Genomic DNA, 7,065 nt, shown 5'->3' on the forward strand with positions numbered 1-7,065 from the left:
TCATTGATGTCTTGGCGAGGGGGGATGTTTGTGAGTGTGGTAAAGGTATGGGAGCATACGTACCTTGGATCCAAGGTAATTGTGCGGAGGGTGTGGAGAGTCTGCAGAAGGATCTAGATAGGCTGGGCGAATGGGCCAGGAAATGGCAAATGGAATTTAATGTTGGCAAGTGTGAGGTGGTCCACTTTGGTAGGAAGAATGGTAGGAAGGACTATTACTTACGTGGCGAAAAACTGCAGCAGGCGACGGTGCAGAGGGACCTCGGGGTCCTTGTGCATGAGTCGCAAAAACCCAGCCTGCAAGTGCAGCAGGTGGTCAGGAAGGCGAATGGGATGCTGGCCTTCATAGCGAGGGGGATTGAATATAAAAGTAGGGAGGTCTTGCTGCAGCTGTATAGGGCATTGGTGAGGCCGCAGCTGGAGTACTGTGTGCAGTTTTGGGCGCCGCACCTGCGCAAGGATATTTTGGCCCTGGAGGGAGTGCAGAGGAGGTTTACTAGGCTGATACCGGAGTTGAGGGGGTTGAGCTATGAGGAGAGGCTGAATAAACTAGGCTTGTACTCGTTAGAGTTTAGAAGAATGAGGGGAGATCTCATTGAGACGTATAAGATGATGAATGGGATGGATAGGATAGAGGTGGAAAGACTCTTCCCGCTCAAAAAAGACAGTAGGACTAGGGGGCACAGCCTCAAGATAAAGGGGGGGCGGTTCAGAACGGAGTTGAGGAGGAACTTCTTCACTCAAAGGGTGGTGAATCTCTGGAATTCTCTGCCCGTTGAAGTGGTGGAGGCTGCCTCGCTAAATATTTTTAAGAAGCGGGTTGATGGGTTTTTGATAAGAGAGGGGATTAAGGGTTATGGGGAGAGGGCGGGAAAGTGGAACTGAGCCACGACAGATCAGCCATGATCTTATTGAATGGCGGGGCAGGCTCGAAGGGCCAGATGGCCTACTCCTGCTCCTATTTCTTATGTTCTTATGTTCTTATGTTCCATCCAATAGGGAGCCAAGGATATGTTTTGTCTCCACAGATCCAATAATTACTATTGAGTGTTGGTTGAATATTGCTTCCTTTAAAGTAATGGGATATGTTATAGGATTGATCCCCTTTGGATGGACTCAGGTAGATTCAGATGGTCTGACCCACTTTGTAGTTGTATTCATTTACCCCTAAATTCTTCTCAGGGCCTTTCAGATTCTCCACACAGTGAGTCCCCTTTGATTTTGGGTTTGGCTGTTTCAAAATCAGATTAGGAGCTGACTTCTTTAGATTATAGGCAGATGTGTACTCTATCATATAACCTATCTTCCCTGCACAGTCCCTACTGCTATGGAACTTTCTCCACATCTCTGGATTGTCAAATTCTGATATGAGGTGTCTAGGATATCTAGTCTGCTGAGATACCTGATCGGCCATTATCAACTCTGATGGGGACGTTAGCTGTAAAGTTATTCCTTCTCCCCCTGTCCGCACAGGTTTACTCCAGGTGCTCTGGTTTCCTCCCACACACCAAAGATTTGTGGGTTAGGTTGATTGGTCGTGCTAAATTGCCCCTTAGTGTCAGGGAGACTAACAGGGTAAATATGTGAGGTTAGTGGACAGGGCCTGGGTGGCATTGTGGTTGGTGCAGACTCGATGGGCCAAATGGCCTTTTTTGCCACTGCAGGGATCGTGTGATCCTCCCCCTGCAGGGATGGGAATATGTGAACAAACCCAACACTTGGACTGGTCAGTCATCTTCGTGTGTGTGTGTGCCAGATAGAGATAAGCTTTCACACATATCTCTCCAGATTGATGAAGCATCCCAGATATTGTTGCTACTTCAGCCAACATCTGCATATTCAATATTAAAATGATATAAACACTTGTATTCATTATAACAATCTCTACAACTTCTGCCTTACAATCAGACGCAATTATTGGTCAAGGTCAAATAACAACAAAATTTGTATAACATCGCGCTGCACTTTATACACACTGTCAACTTGCTTCTACATTGGGGAATATCTGATCGATCTTGATTGAAGCTGAGCCTTGTCTTTAGCTCCAGGTATCTTCACTAGCGTATAATCTGTAATACAATCCAGAGTGCCTCACAGCCTTAAAACTAGTAATCAGGACAAATTTGATCTCATCAGATTCTCTCTACTTTTATTACAATAATAACTCATTCAGTCACTGGGTCAGGTTTGCTATCTTGGGGTTTCTCACTGGGATAATGTTTTAATGGGGTCTCCTCCACAGGCTGCGCTTCTCCTTAATAAAGATGACCACCACATCGAAAGGTCCTTCCCAGTGAGTTCCTAATCCCTTTCTGTCTGTCATGAGTTCCTCCTGATGTAGGCAATTTAAGAGTCCTGCCAGCTTAGTCCAAACCCAGATGCTGCTGCAGCATGAATTTTGAGAAAATGCAGATGGTCTGTTAAATCCCTCGTACGTTGAAATATTGGTTTCCTGGCTTGTTTCTAATTCTCCTCCACCTGTGATTGGTTCCTCTGGGAGGCGCAGCGCTGTCCCTGTCGTTGTTGTTGTTCCACTGGCAGGAGTGGACCTTTGAAGCAGCAATATTGTAGGTAACACCCGCACCCAGCTCCTTCTTCATCCTTGACTAACTGTTCTTCAGTGTTCAGTTCATCCTCTCCGGCACCCCTGAACTCTGAGCGTGATGTGAAACCTCTGCTTTCTTCCCAACATTTGACAGACCTCTTTCAAAACTCGTCCCGTAAACTGGGTTCAGAATCTAACTGAAGAGGCAGTCGCCATCTGGGAATGATCTCATTTACCAATATCACAGCTACTGTCGTCGTTGTGGCAATATTTACATGGGAATGCTTCAATCCATTGAGTAAGCTGATCTGCATTTTCTAAACAGCACATCTTTCCTTGCACCCATGGTAACAACCCTGTGAAATCCATTTCTTTTCTGCACTAACGACTACCGTAACTACCGTAAACTGGACCAGATACTGGGCAAGACGACAGCTCAGTGACTAGCACTGTTTGCTATGCAGACACATGGATTTGGGGCAGTGTCTGTGGGAGTTTGCGCATTCTCCCCGTGCTTGCGTGGGTTTTCTCCGGGTGCTCCGGTTTCCTCCCACACCCCAAAGATGTGCTGTTAGGCTGATTGGCAGGAATAAATTGTCCCTAAATCAGATTCCCTCAATGTGGATGGCCATAAAACATTAGATAAGGGTCGTGGGTGGAGGGGGGGACTGGTGGTGTTAAGATGGCGGCATGGGCTTGTTGGGCCGAAGGGCCTGTTTCCCGGGCTGTTTTTTGTTCTTTGTTCTTTGTTCATCTGCTGTCGTCTGAATTACTGTCTGTGGGGACTGCTGCTGTGGAGGTGCAGCTTGGAGCGGTGCCTCAGAAGGTTGTGGGGATGCAGCCTCAGACCTTCTCTGTCTGGGACCCTGTCCTTCCCTTCTACCAGCCATCCTTTATACGATGACCTCTTTTCTGACAATGACTACACTGATTACACTCCACTGGCTCGCTTTTTGACATCCCCCGGCCCTCTGTCCCTTTCTCCCACAGACAAAATATCCACTGCCGTTCCCTGCTGTGGCCTCACAGAGTGTTGTCCATAGCTACTGGGCTGTGGATTTTCAGTCTGCACTCATAGCCCAATTTATGATTTCCCGATAATTATTTCCTATTGGGAGACTCATTTCTATCATTCCAGTCAAAACTGAACTAAATCCTTCTTTAAGCAAACTTAAAAACATATCACCCCTGGCAGGCGCAGCGACTCCTCCTACATCTATGTATGAGCAGAATTTTCTCTCTCCATATTTCTCACCTGTTTCTTTCGGGCGCTGTCTAATCAGGTTAATGCCCCTTCTCCTAAAGTGCCTCTTCGCTAACTCCTCACTTGCCTCTTCGCTTAAATCTGCAACACATTCATGTTCCGTTCCCTGTACAGTCAATCCCCTTGCAGGATTTTCCCTTGCATCTCTGCTGTTTACTACATGCTTATCTCCCGGTAAGAGATTCGCGAGTTTTACACAACTTCCCACAAAATCCCTACAGTAATTAAAAAGTCTTCAAGACTTATCTTACCCCGTTCCTGGTGAAAGGCCTTTGTACCCAAATAACCTTCCTCTGACCCTGTGGAATTTCTTTTTCTTTTACCGAATTCTATAACATAATAACAATCTTTGAAACAGAAATCAAACCTTTCAGTTTGATTCCAGGCACTAACTTATTTTTATTTCTCCTTCTTTATCTTAAATAATATCATTTTATTGAGGTAACTTGCTTACAGCACATTGTCTTATGTCAGAATTATCCCAAACTCAGAAAACAGTGTTGTGGGCTCTCAAGTGTCCATTAGTGTCCATCTCATCTCTTTTTTAAAGCACGTTGTTCCTTCATCCATAGCTATCACCTAAACTGTGTTTTACTTTCTAGAATCCCTTTAAATTTCTCTCTTTCATCCAATGAATCCCACCCTTAATTCTGTCCTCCTGTTTACTATCAGCTCCTCTATAACATACCTCTTTTTTTTAACCCTGATCACTTTCCTTTCTCATTTCTCCCACTGAATTTGTTCCCTCATCTCTAATATTAATCTGTCGGTTTGGTATTAAGCGGGCTCTCCCTCTTAGCCTGTCTCGCATCTAATACAATTTTCAACCTTCCCATATTCAAAATTTACAACAGGGTGTGCTTTGTGTTCAGAACTACTTCTCCCAATCTTGTGATTCATTCACTAACTTTGAACATCCATGTCACACACTTCATGTAAGAATGCATTATCGTAGAAACCCTACATTGCAGAAAGGGGCCATTTGGCCCATCGAGACTGCACCGACCACAATCCCACCCAGGCCCTATCCCCATATATTTTACCCACTAATCCCTCTAAGCCAAGCATCTCAGGACACTAAGGGGCAATTTTAGCACAACCAATTAACCTAACCCACTTCGGACTGTGGGAGGAAACCAGAGCACCTGGAGGAAACCCACACAGACATGAGGAGAATGTGCAGACTCCACACAGACAGTGACCCAAGCCAGGAATCGAACCCAGGTCCCTGGAGCTGTGAAGCAGCAGTGCTAACCACTGTGCTGCCATGCCTCCCAGTGTAATAAGAACATAAGAACATAAGAAATAGGATCAGGAGTAGGCCATCTGGCCCTTCGAGCCTGCCCCGCCATTCAATAAGATCATGGCTGATCTGTCGTGGCTCAGTTCCACTTTCCCGCCCTCTCCCCATAACCCTTAATCCCCTCTCTTATCAAAAACCCATCAACCCGCTTCTTAAAAATATTTAGCGAGGCAGCCTCCACCACTTCAACGGGCAGAGAATTCCAGAGATTCACCACCCTTTGAGTGAAGAAGTTCCTCCTCAACTCCGTTCTGAACCGCCCCCCCTTTATCTTGAGGCTGTGCCCCCTAGTCCTACTGTCTTTTTTGAGCGGGAAGAGTCTTTCCACCTCTATCCTATCCATCCCATTCATCATCTTATACGTCTCAATGAGATCTCCCCTCATTCTTCTAAACTCTAACGAGTACAAGCCTAGTTTATTCAGCCTCTCCTCATAGCTCAACCCCCTCAACTCCGGTATCAGCCTAGTAAACCTCCTCTGCACTCCCTCCAGGGCCAAAATATCCTTGCGCAGGTGCGGCGCCCAAAACTGCACACAGTACTCCAGCTGCGGCCTCACCAATGCCCTATACAGCTGCAGCAAGACCTCCCTACTTTTATATTCAATCCCCCTCGCTATGAAGGCCAGCATCCCATTCGCCTTCCTGACCACCTGCTGCACTTGCAGGCTGGGTTTTTGCGACTCATGCACAAGGACCCCGAGGTCCCTCTGCACCGTCGCCTGCTGCAGTTTTTCGCCACGTAAGTAATAGTCCTTCCTACCATTCTTCCTACCAAAGTGGACCACCTCACACTTGCCAACATTAAATTCCATTTGCCATTTCCTGGCCCATTCGCCCAGCCTATCTAGATCCTTCTGCAGACTCTCCACACCCTCCGCACAATTTGCCTTTCCCCCAATCTTAGTGTCATCAGCAAATTTCGACACCCTACACTCGGTTCCCTCCTCCAGATCATCTATATAAATGGTAAATAGCTGAGGCCCCAGCACCGACCCCTGGGGCACCCCACTAGTCACCAACCGCCAATCCGAATAGCACCCATTGACCCCCACTCTCTGCCTCCTATTTGACAACCAAATGGCAAATATGGCCAAATGGTAATATGGCAACATAATAATTCCTATCATTAAACATGCACTCCCATTCTACCGTATGTATCTCTTCACTAAACATTCTCTCCCCTTCTGTTAGATTTTTGATTTAGGCCAACAATTTCTACTAAATAGAAAATCTACAAATAAATTCTCGAATGTCTTAAACCCACTGCGAGTTTTATAACTCTAATTCTCTGCTGTTTCAGCAGAGTAGGTTTTCTCAGATGGATGTCTTGATGTCATCACTTTTTCTTGGAAAGATTTATCATAATCACCTTTAAATATTCCTACTAAATGAAGACTTTTACTGTCACTACAGTCCTTACAGTTTAAGCTTAAAATTTGCATGTTTAATTATTGGAGCGGCACAGGGACACTACTGTCTCACAGCTCCAGGGACCCAGGTTTGATTCCTGACTTGGGTCACTGTCTGTGTGGAGTTTGCACATTCTCTCCGTGTCTGCGTGGGTTTCCTCCGAGCGCTCCGGTTTCTTCCCACAGTCCAAAAATGTGCAGGTTAGGTGCACATTGGCCATGCTAAATTCTCCTTCAGTGTACCCGAACAGGTGCCGGAGTGTGGCAACCATGGGATATTCACAGTAACTTCATTACAGTGTTAATGTAAGCCTACTCATGACTAAGAAATAAAACTTTTTTGCAACTCTGCTCCCAGCCTCAGAACGAAAAAAATCAAATCAGCTGTTCGTGGAAAGTTTAATTCCCCTCACAACCTTTTAAATGGAATGTAACACCTTTTATGATTGAAAGAAGTATCTTCCCAAAGGTTGCAGAGTTCAAATCTCTGTCTGATTCCTATTTTTGAAAATGACCATGGCCATTGAAAATTAGTCAGATTAA

This window comes from Carcharhinus amblyrhynchos, chromosome 4 (assembly GCF_965287045.1).
Source record: "Carcharhinus amblyrhynchos chromosome 4, sCarAmb.v2.hapA, whole genome shotgun sequence".
NCBI classification, from domain to species: Eukaryota; Metazoa; Chordata; class Chondrichthyes; order Carcharhiniformes; family Carcharhinidae; genus Carcharhinus; species Carcharhinus amblyrhynchos.